This window comes from Furipterus horrens, unplaced genomic scaffold (genome assembly GCF_987537825.1).
Source record: "Furipterus horrens unplaced genomic scaffold, mFurHor1.1.pri manual_scaffold_7, whole genome shotgun sequence".
Classification (NCBI taxonomy): Eukaryota; Metazoa; Chordata; class Mammalia; order Chiroptera; family Furipteridae; genus Furipterus; species Furipterus horrens.
In genome coordinates this window covers 65,130,447-65,142,065 of record NW_028327177.1, presented here as the reverse complement: position 1 = coordinate 65,142,065, position 11,619 = coordinate 65,130,447, and positions in this window count along the sequence as shown.

Below are 11,619 nucleotides of genomic sequence, written 5' to 3'. Positions count from 1 at the left end.
TACCACTCTTACCATAACATTTGATCTACAAGAAAATACTCAAAATTATTATGAGCTTACTGAATTGATCAGAAAAGATAAAAGATGCAATTTCTGTCTCTGGTTCTGCAACTACTGTTACTGGCCTTGCATAAGTCACTTCACTGCTCTATTCCTGTCAATAAATCCAGGAAAGCAGGACTTGTCAGAAAGCTGTTTTGAAGTAATAGGACTAACTACTTTATGTTCTTTTAAAAGGAAATGCTCTGGTCAGTAGCATGTCATTCAGACCATGACTTCAACCTTAACTCTAGCATACACAACTACCAAATTAAAAACATTTTTTTTAAGCCCAAGAAAGCTATGCACTACAGGTTATATGTATATCTTATTATTTCCATTCACAAAACTACATTAATACATTTGGTAATGTCCACGTTTTTCTTGCTTTAAGAAAAGGGGATGAGAATTATAGCACATAAACATTTGAAAAAGAATTTCATGCTTTCTCTCTAGTAAATGATGTCTATTCCAAATAGCATTCAAAATATCTAATTTTTCCAGTAACTGTAGTTGAGTCTATTTCTCTGCATTGCTAATGTGGGGTGAGGAGTGGGGAATGAGGGGGTGGGGATATCATATTTGTTGAGCACCAGCCCTGTTATAGATCTTTACCTAAGTTATCTCCATTAGTACTCACAATAATACAATTGGAAAGGTACTTATTATGTTCTTTTTTTAGACAAGGAAGCTGAAGCTTGGAGAAATAAGGTACTTGTCCTCATACACATGGGTAGAAAAAGTGATGGAGTGAGTCTTCAAAGCCTGGTGTGTGTTTTCTAAAGACGGTACTCCTGCATCTGCTTCCCAGACGAATGAGCTTCCAATTGCCTGTACTGTCTTGCTCTTTCCGAGGTCTGGTGCACACAGTATCCAGGCCCCTACAGAGGTATAGGATATGTTTGAGACTCTGAATACCTGTAAGGTGTTGGAAATTTACAATTCTCTTTTTCCCCTTCCTTCAACAAAGATTCACATTTTTGAAAGTAAATAACAATCTGAATTGAGTTGGGTGTCTGCATCACATTTATTATTGCTAAGTTGCTTAAAATGCCATTGAAGTTGCCTGATGAGTATAAGTGCAAGTTAAGAACATGACTGTTCTTTCTGCAACTTGAAGAGAAGATGGTGAGTCATGCAATGGGCCTGGGTTAGTACTGTATTCTGACACAGAAAAAGGATTCAGAGCCTTTTGTGGTTTTGTGGTTTCTACTTCTTTGTTTAGACATTGGAGGAATTCTCAGAGGTAGAATAAAGTAATAACACAAAGTTTAGGTTTGTGAAAAAGAAAATTAGAAAGCACTTAACCCATGGTATAACATTTTCTTTAAAAAAAAACAAACAAACTACATTTCCTATGATTTCTTTCCAGATAATAGTGTTTGGTCCTCAATGAGCTAACATTTTTACTATTCGGACTTCAAAACTAAATAAGATTACCATTCTCTCCCCACCACCCCCTCCTCCAGTGTGTGGTGGGAGGAGAGGGAAATCAGGAAGTAGCTTCAAGTTTTATTTAATATAATTTTACTTTTTAAAGGTTTTACAGTGTTAAAACCTCAGGAGTCAGGCATAAAACACACATGAAAAAATAAGTTTTAAAAGGCCTCCTTTGAAATGAGAGAATTTCTGGATGGGTTGGGTTCAGGGCTCATATAGTCTCCAAGTATTCTGCAAAGACTCCAGCCAAGGACATTGGTCCTGTTTCAATTTTTTAATTTTTTTTCATTAAATTTTTTTCAGTTACAGTTTGCATTCCATATTATTTTGTATTAGTTTCAGGTGTACAGCATAGTGGTTAGATAATCACCTACTTAATGTGGTCCCCCTGATATTTCCAGTACCCGCCTGGCACTGTACAGTTATTACAATATTATTGACTACATTCCCTATGCTGTACTTCACATCCCCATGGCTATTTTGTAACTAACAATCTGCACTTCTCAATCCCTTCACCTTTTTCACCCAGTCCCCCATCTCCCCTTCCCTCTGGCAACCATCAGTCTGTTCCCTGTATCTATGAGTCTGTTTCTGTTTTGTTTGTTCACTTACATTGTTCTTTAGGTTCCACATATGAGTGAAGTCATATGGTATTTGTCTTTCTCTGACTGACTTATTTCACTTAGCATAATACCCTCTAGTTCCATGCATGCTGTCACAAATGTTAAGATTTCGTTCTTTTATGGCCAAGTAGTATTCCATTGTATATCCTTTTATATCCAATCATCTATTGATGGGCACTTGGGTTGCTTCTATAGCTTGGCTATTATAAGTAATGCTTCAATGAACATAGATAGGGATGCATCTATTCTTTCAAATTAGTGTTTTGTGTTCCTCTGGATATATACCCAGAAGTGGAATTGCTGGGTCATACAGCAGTTCTATTTTTAATTTTTTGAGGAAACTTTATATTGGTTTCCACAGTGGCTGCATTAATCTGCATTCCTACCAACAGTGTAGGGGGGTTCCTTTTTCTCCACATCTTCACCAGCACTTACTGTTTATTGATTTATTGATGATGGCCATTCTGACAAGCGTGAGGTGATATCTCATTGTGGTTTTAGTTTACATTTCTCTGATGATTAGTGATGTTGAGCATCTTTTTGTGTGTCTGTTGACCATCTATATGTCCTCTGTTTTCATCTTTTTAAATGACAGTGACTAATGTCTTCATTAGGAGGATAAGATAATTTTCATGTCTTGGTATTCAAATACATATGCATCTTGTAGCTGAGCATTCTAGAATGGCTTCACCTGAGAAATATTGTGGAAGGGATCAAGTAATGTCTTTCTCCCACTATTCCCTTCAGAAGCAAAGAGAGAAGGTGGGCTTGGAATATTGGGCCAATAAGCTCAATAGTTAATTTTTGGAGCCAAGTCAAAGGTGATTTTCTGGGAAACAGTAGCTAAGGAGCTGCCATTCACAGAAGTTGTTGGCTTTGTGCAGAGGCATCCCACTGGGTTTACTCTTGAGGAGCTTGAAAGTGAGGAGTTGGGGAATATAATTTAGAAACAGATTCAAAACACACAGCACTTCTCATTTCCCCACATATTAAAGTCAGAGCGAGGGACTCGGTTCTCTCATCTATTGTCTTCTTGACTCACTGCCCAAGTGACTCATATGGTCTTAAGGCTTAATCTCAAGCTTGGATTTGTAGCTTGAGGACTTTCAACACACCAGGCTTATATATGTAAATGTTTACTCAACACCTATTTCATGATGTCTGATCAACATTGTAAAACATCTCCCCAAATGAACTTATGATCTCTCTCACCTCCAATCTCCCACAATCTCTGTCCCCACTTCATTTGGCCACTTGCTCAGGTCAAAGGTCTTGGAGTCACCCGTGACCCTTTTCTTTCTTATATATCTCATTTCTGATTTCGTAGTAAATCTTTTGGCTCCATCTTCCAAACATATTCAGAATCCAGCCCCTTCTCACCATCCCCTCTTCCATGTTTCTGGCCCAACCCATCATCAGCTCCTGCCCCAATGATAACAGTGGATTCCTACATGGTTTTTCTGCTGCTACCTTTGCTCCTTTACAGACATTTCTCAGCATCGAGGCCAAAGTTAGTGTCCAAAAACCAATCAAATTATGTCATTCCTTGCTGAAAATGCACCATCTAATTCAGAGTAAATGCTCAGGTCCCTAGAATGACCTACAAGGCCTTGCCCCCTCAGTCCCCAATTTCACTCCTGCTATCTTCTCCATCAACCCCTCCATTCCAGCCACACTGAACTTGTGGTTCCTTGAGTGGCCAAGGCCACTGCCCTCAGGGCCTTTGCACTTGCTGGTCCCTCTGACTGGAATGATTTCTCAAACTCCCTGAGCCCCCACCAACTTAGACATCCATAAGCCTTGCTTTTTCTACTCATCATATATTTACTTCTCAATGAGTCTTACTGTGATCACCCTAACTTAAATTTTCACACCCTCCACTTTCTCCCCATCCTCTTCCTCATTTTAGTTCTGCCATTGCTCAGACTTGGTGCAGCAGGAAAATTCCCTCCTTAGGATGAGAATCTGAGCTGCTACTTTCTAATTTTGAGTCCCTGCCTATTTCTTTTAAAGCAAAGAAAGCAGAAGCCATCGGGGTGTCTGCTCAATGCTATGTTAGGTACCAAACCCATCACCAGGTAGGTGAAGAAGGATTAAGATGCCCAGGTAGATCTGGGGCACATTTAGTGGCTCAGCTCAAAGGAAAAGCAGAAGGGAAACAGGTAGCTTAATGCTCTATAGACGGAAGCAACCCTTATCTCTTCATCTCAGTATGGAAGATAAGAGTCTCTGAGTCCAGAGAATAGCCTGTGCCAGACAAAGAGCAGTTGTTGAAGATTATGTAAAAAAGGCTATTGGAAATTAAAAAAACAAAACAAAAAAACATATCACAGGGTTCTGTTTGTTCCTGTTGTCAAACTAAGCATGAGCCAAGGAGAGAAGGAAGGAAGATGACCACTTGTCAGATAGTACAGGAGGACACGTGTCAGCCAGAGCTGCTTGGTCTATGGTGCTGTCGGGGTGTGTCCCGAGGGAGCCGGCTCCTGGCCATGCTATCAGGGCACGCCTGGGCACTGTGTGAGGTTTTCACACCCATGCTATTCCCTCTCATGGCTACAGAAGGTGGTCTTCCTCCTGGGCATCTGTCCTAGTTCATGGCACCTTTTCTACCCACTTGCCCATCAGTGACTCTGTGTCTACCTTCTCTCCCAGATCCTGTCCATTATCTAGTCCTGATGGTTCTCTGCTTCTCTCCATCTCTGATGCCACATCCTGGTCCAAGCTGCTCTCACTGTTTTTGCTGAACTTCCTCTATATCCTCCAACTGGCTTCCCAGCACCCAGTCTTGATACCTTCCCCAGTCCCTTTTCCACTTGCAGGCTGTTACCTTTTACAAGTGCAGTGTAAGGCCATTGTGACTTATAGAGCTCTCCATCAGGCCACCTTCCTCTCCACGCTCACCTTCTCCCTTTTGTGTGTCCCCTGTGGTAGGCATGTCTGCTACCCTGACATCCTCCCATTTGCTCAAATGCCCCATTTACTGTCTTGGATCCTGCAGCCTACACTTCTCTCCACCTGGAAGTTTCCTACCACAACCTGGTTTAAGTTATTTTTTTATATCCTTTACTTCCTGAGAAAGAATGTCTCCAGCTCCCTGGCTAGGTCTGCTATATGCTCTCTTAGCACTCACACTTTTTCTTCATGCAGTTATGAACCATTTATGCAGCATTTCTGAAGTTTACAATTAAAGATCAATTGGTATTTGCTTAGCATCTGTCTCTTCCAAGAACAATGTGTACTCATTGTGGGGGCAGACACTGTCTCAGTTTGCACCATCAAGGGCAACACACTGGGCGTGCCACGGCATGCAGACTTGGCTGAATGAATGGAAAGACATCTTCCACTATGTACCACTAGTCTGTGCTCCTTGAGGTCAGAAGAGCCTGTCCCTCCCAGGCCTTGCACAGGATCCAGTATACCGGAAAGGTGGTGTGAACTTTCCCCAGGGTCTTTTCAATCATCAGGACACTGATTTGGAAGTACAACTCCTAAAAGTTTCTCCATGAGAGCTGTTTCTATTCTAGAAAATCCAACTTAATAAGTGGAACCTCCTAATTACTTTTTCTTATACTGGTTTGGCCTGAGTCTGTTGGTTCCAGTTCTTTCATTTGTGGTTTGACTAGTTTAGCTCTTTGTCTGTGTTTGCATAGATCCTGTAGACTGGGGATCATTTCCGGTGAGCATAGCTGAGAGGAACCACGGAAGAGCCCCGTGAGGTAACTGGGCTGCTGAATGACTCCTTTCCTTCCCCCAGCCCCTCCAGCCCTTCCCGCCTTCCTGCTCAGCCCTCTGAGACTTGCCTTGACTTTCTCACTCCCAGCAGAACCTGCTCATTAAGGGGGTGTATTAAGACAAAGCTCTAACTTATTTCCATTTGGTTGTTTTCATTAATGTTCTTTACTTTCTTCCTCTTCATTTCATCCTCTCCTTCATCCTAGTATCTCAGAATAGTTGGCATTTTATTCTTTTCCTAAATATACCCTCCGTCTGTACTTTTAACCCCAGTGCTCCTGTTTTTCTTGAGCCTTTGGTCTCTTTGTTGTGACTTCTCTCTTTTATCTTTAGTTTCTCTCTCTCACCTGGTCCCCTTCCCTGCCTACACATATGCTGTTCTTAAAAATCAATCAAGACTTCACTGTTTTCATGATTCCTTTTCCACTTACATGTACTTCGGTCTCTATTTCCATTTTTATAATCAAATTCCTCAAAAGAGTTGCCCACTCTTACCATTGCTTTCTCTACACCTGCTGCTCTTATAACACAGGGGGACAATTTTTAACATAACTCCTGGTGAGTTTGATTTTTCAGCTGCTTTAGACTTAAATAAGCATGCTGATTTCAAAACTGCAGTTAGTTTTCTCCTATCACGTTGAGTATTTTTCTGTACAGCTAATCTTAATGCAACCACTTTAGGCTGGATTGAGCCTGGATCGAGGGAAGCACCAGTGCTCTTCTATTGGCTGAGAGCAAACCTCCCTCTGAGTGGGGAGAGGTGGGGGATGACCTTGGAGACCAGCGACAGGTTCATACTTGTCTAGGCTGTTCAGTTACACATGAGACAGTGTCGTGAGAGGTTGTGTGCTGCTCTGTACAGTGAATCGTATTCCGAAGTGTAGTCCAAGTTCTTGTCTGTATACAAGGAGTTAGCAGAATTTATTTTTTTATTTACATACGTACTTATTTCCTTTCCTTCAGATCATGTCTGCCTCTGCTATCTCTCATCGTAAGTGCCTAAACAACCCTGATTCATTTTGTTATATCTGTGGCAGTTTCACCATTCCCAGTCAAAGGACAAACATCAGTGCATTTGTCAGGCAAGCCTATTTTGCATATTTTAAAGTAACACTTGGTAACCAAGAGAAGTCTTGGGTCCCTTACAAAGTGTGCAAGCAGTGTGTCGAGAGTTTGCGGATGTGGACGAAGGGAACGCGTGATCAATTGCCATTTGGTATAACTATGGTTTGGCAAGAGTCCAGAGATCATTCAAGTGACTGTTACTTTTATAAAATAAAAATGTCAGGATATAACAAGAAAAATAAATGTAAAATAGAATATCCTGGTCTACCATCAGCTATACACCTAGTGAGTGCCTCATTCAGCTGAAATCCCAATGCCAGTTTTCATTGAACTACTCTCTATCTAAAAACAAGAATGTGGTGAAGAACTAAGTGACAGCAACAATGAAATTTTTGAAATTGAAGATGACTTAGTTCATAAGGGATTTGATCAGCATGAGTTGAATGATTTGGCATGAGGTTCGGGACCATCAAAAAAGGCTTCAGAACTCCTAGCATCAAGACTGCATGAGAAAAACTCGCTTGAGAAAGGAGTGAAGGTATCCTACTTTCAATCAAGAGAAAGCACATTTCTGCTGTACTTTCAAAGTGATGGTGGCTTTATGTATTGCCATAACATACATGGTTTAATGGAGGAATTGGGAATTCCAATCTATAACGCAACTGAATGGTGACTGTTCATCAATAGCTCAAAGCAGAGCTTGAGGTGTGTCCTCCTCAATAAATGGCAATTTATTTGGTGCAGTCCCAACTGGTCATTCAGTTTGTTTTCATGAAGAATATGAAGACACAAAGAGAGTCATTGATATGTCGCAATATCACAAGCACTATTGGATCATCTGTGTTGACCTTCAAATGGTCTGCTTCCTTCTTGGTCAGCAATGCGGATACACCAAGTATCCCTATTTTCTGTGTATGTGGGACAGCAGAGCTCATAAGAAGCATTGGGTGGAGTCGAATTGGTCTCCAAGATCTGACCTCAAACCTGGTGATCCAAACATTCTACATGAGCCACTTGTTGACAGAAAAAGCATTATATTCCCACCTCTGCACATAAAACTGGGTCTCATGTGCCCTGGCTGCTTGGCTCAGTGGATTGAGCATCGGTCTGCAAACCAAGTGTCACTGGTTTGATTCCCAGACAGGACACATGACTAGGCTGCACGTCAGGTCCCCAGTTGGGGGCGCGTGAGACGTAACCACACAGTGATGTTTCTCTCCCTCTCTTCCTCCTTTCCTCTCTCTCTAAAAGTAAATAAATTAATTAACTTAATAAAAAAAAACAAACTAAGTCTCATGAAGCAATTTGTTAAAGCTTTGCCAACTGAAGGAGACTGTTTCAAGGATCTCATTTTGGCATTTCCTAGCCTGTCGTTTGAAAAGATAAAATACCTTAATATGCATGTTTTATAGCAGAACTTTACTACTTGTACACAATTTGACTTACAGTAACAATATATAGCCTTTATATAAATAAAATAACTCTAAATAAACAGTATATTCAGGTAATTTTTTCTTTATTTTTCTTCGTACGTACATTTTGTATACTTTTGGGGACAAAAGGGAGGGTATCCTGCACCTTAAAAAGTTGACATGATAGAGAAAAACTGGGGTCATTTTCAGATTCAGATGCCAAACGTTAGTTGAAAACAAGTGTCAGATCTAACTCAATGAAAATTGTGTTCCCCAGTGTAATAAGTTTCTGAATTCTTTAATGAAAACACAGGAAAACTGAAGGCATAGTGACCTCTACATAATCAATGAGCAAGTGAGTGTGTGATATGTATTGTATATGATGTGTAAGGAAACCTGTTGGGTGTACAATGTTGTAGAGATGGTATTGCTGCCCTCCTAAAGCCTAGAGACAGAGACGCTAATAAACTCTATGGAAGTACCAAAGTATAATGAAGTTATGGAGCAGTCTACCTAGAAGAGATGATTATGCTTCATTAAGAAGTGAGTCCTCCAGTTGACATTGAAGGGAGAAAAGGAGATGGATATGGTTGAAAATTCTAAGTGCTATAAGAGAGTAGAGAGCAGATACAATGGTAGAAGAAAACGGGAGAACTTCTAAGGAATGGAGAAAAAAGGGTGATCAAGGAATGCTTGAACAAGTTGATACTTGATCTGGAATGGATCAGATGTGAACATTTTGGAAGCTGAAATCTTGAAGGATTCCATTTCTAGAAGTCTGACCTATAGAAGGTGAGAAGAGAATTTCATCTCTGTGTGGGAAGGCCCTTGATTTTAAAGAATTAGGGATGGAGTGGCAACAGCGACTGGACAAATGGTGTTTCCAGGGGATTATCAATTAGGATCTTTTCTACCTTTAATCCCATGTATTAAGTGTTTTCACTGAATGGCGACCACAAGCAGAAGGTTATAGGGGGAGCTCTAAGTGTTAGTTCTTCCCTTGAAAACTGTCTCCATCTGCCCTAGATAAAGAGGGACAAGGTCCCCACATAGGTCTCTCTCTCTCTTTCATACATGCATTTGACTCATAAATGAGCCACTTTATATACCCCTATCCCTGCTCTGTTTCTTAAGCTCTCCCTTGCCTCCCCTCTGGGTCTGCTGGCAGAGGGAAAGGGAACAATATTCGATTTGTGAGTGAAAAGAGGACATGCAGTGGAGTGGTTTAGAAATGGAATTAATGCCCCAGACACAAGACTGCCCTTGGCGCTCCCTCCTTGCCCACAGCATCTCTTTGAACTGTCAGGATACTTCCCTTCATCCACCAACCCAGGAACCCAGGAATGGTTTCTGTCCAGTGGTTTTTAAGTTTCGGTCAATGTCACTATGAATCAGAACATCACAAATTAAAAAGCAGGAGTGCTCTAGGAAATAAACACAGAAAGCTAACTTAAGAATAAAACTGAGAGGGGCAAAAGGACTCAGACTTTTGCTTTCTGGTCCCAGGATGATTCACGTGAACATTAGGGAGGGTTGCTATATCTAGTCATATTGTGACCACTCAAAGATCAGCAGTGAACACATTACCAGACTGAGCGAGGCCTGAGCCCCATGGGGAGCACACAGAGGACAAGAGCCAGCCTCACACAGCAGCTGTGCATAAGTAATACAAAACAACAAACAGTACAGGTGAACAGGCCAGAGGAGGAAGAATTTAATAGCCTAAGGCTCTTTTGCCAAAGGAGAATGGCCCTTTATAGCCATTGTCAACTCCTTTTCAGTCAACTACCAGACATAGTAGGAAAGGGAGGTCAAAAATGTTCTTTATGTTTTAAAAGCTTTGTCCAGTTCACACAAGTTACTGGCTTCACTGGGAACATTTTGTGTGACATGTACCATGTTGTGTGAATAAACTAAACTCCACAAATACTTCATAAATGGAATTTAATTTCTCTAGTAATCCAAATGGGACCTTACCTTTTGTCCTCGGCCCAGCTACAAATTTTGTGAGAGCAGGAGCTGAGTCACCTGGCCATGTGTGTGTGTGTGTGCACATGCATGCATGCATACTCAACTAACACATATCAGCATAGATCCAAAGTGTTAATTTGGTGAGTGTTGACAGTTGTGGACACTCTTGTAATCACTACTCAAGTATGTTTGCATTATTACAGAAAGTTTTCTTCTGACCCTGTCCATCCTTTCCCATGCTGCTCCACCAAAAAAACAACCACTTTTTGACCTCTATCACCATAGATTAGTTTCGTCTGTTCTTGGAATTTCTATAAATGGAATGATGTGGTATGTAGCCTTTTGTATCTGGTCTCTTTCCATAGCATGATGTTTCTCTGGTCATCCACTTTGCATATGTATCCATTGTTCTTCTGTGAGTAGTATTCCATTGTATGAATATGTCACAATTTATCCATTCTCCTGTTGATGGACATTTGAGTTGATTTCTATATGTATTATGAATGAGGCTCTTTCTGTGTACCTATCTTTTTATTTCTCTTGGGTAAATACTAATACTAAAATAGCTTGTTCGTTGTGTAAATGTAAGTTTAATGTCAGAAGAAACTCTAAACAGCCCTGACCATGTACTCAGTTGGTTGGACATCATTCTGCAAAGGAAAAGGTCACCTTTTCAATTCCCAGTCAGAGAACATGCCTAGGCTGCAGGCCCAGTCCCTGGTTGGGGCATGTGTGAGAGGCAAATGGTAAATGAGTAATGTTTCTCTTACACATTGATGTTTCTCTTCTTCTCTTTCTCCCTTCCTTTCCATCTCTCAGAGAGAGAGAGAGAGAGAGAGAGAGAGAGAGAGAGAGACAGAGACAGAGACAGAGACAGAGACAGAGAGACAGAGAGACAGAGAGAGAGGAAGAGAGAAAAAAGAAGGAAAGAAAGAAAGAAAGAAAGGAAGGAAGGAAGGAAGGAAAGAAAGAAAGAAAGAAGAAAGAAAGAAAGAAGAAAGAAAGAAAGAAAGAAAGAAAGAAAGAAAGAAAGAAAGAAAGAAAGAAAGAAAGAAAGAAAGAAAGAAAGAAAGAAAGAAAGAAAGAAAGAAAGAAAGAAAGAAAGAAAGAAAGAAAGAAAGAAAGAAAGAAAGAAAGAAAGAAGAAAGAAAGAAAGAAAGGAACTCCAAACAATCCTTCAAGTGGCTGTAACATTTCAGCATTCCCTCTAGCAATGCATGAATTTCGAGTATCCTACATCCTTAACATATACATTGTCAGTCTCCTTGTTTTAACATTCTAGACATGTAAAACGACATCTCATTGTGCTTTTAATTTGCATTTCCCTGATGACTATT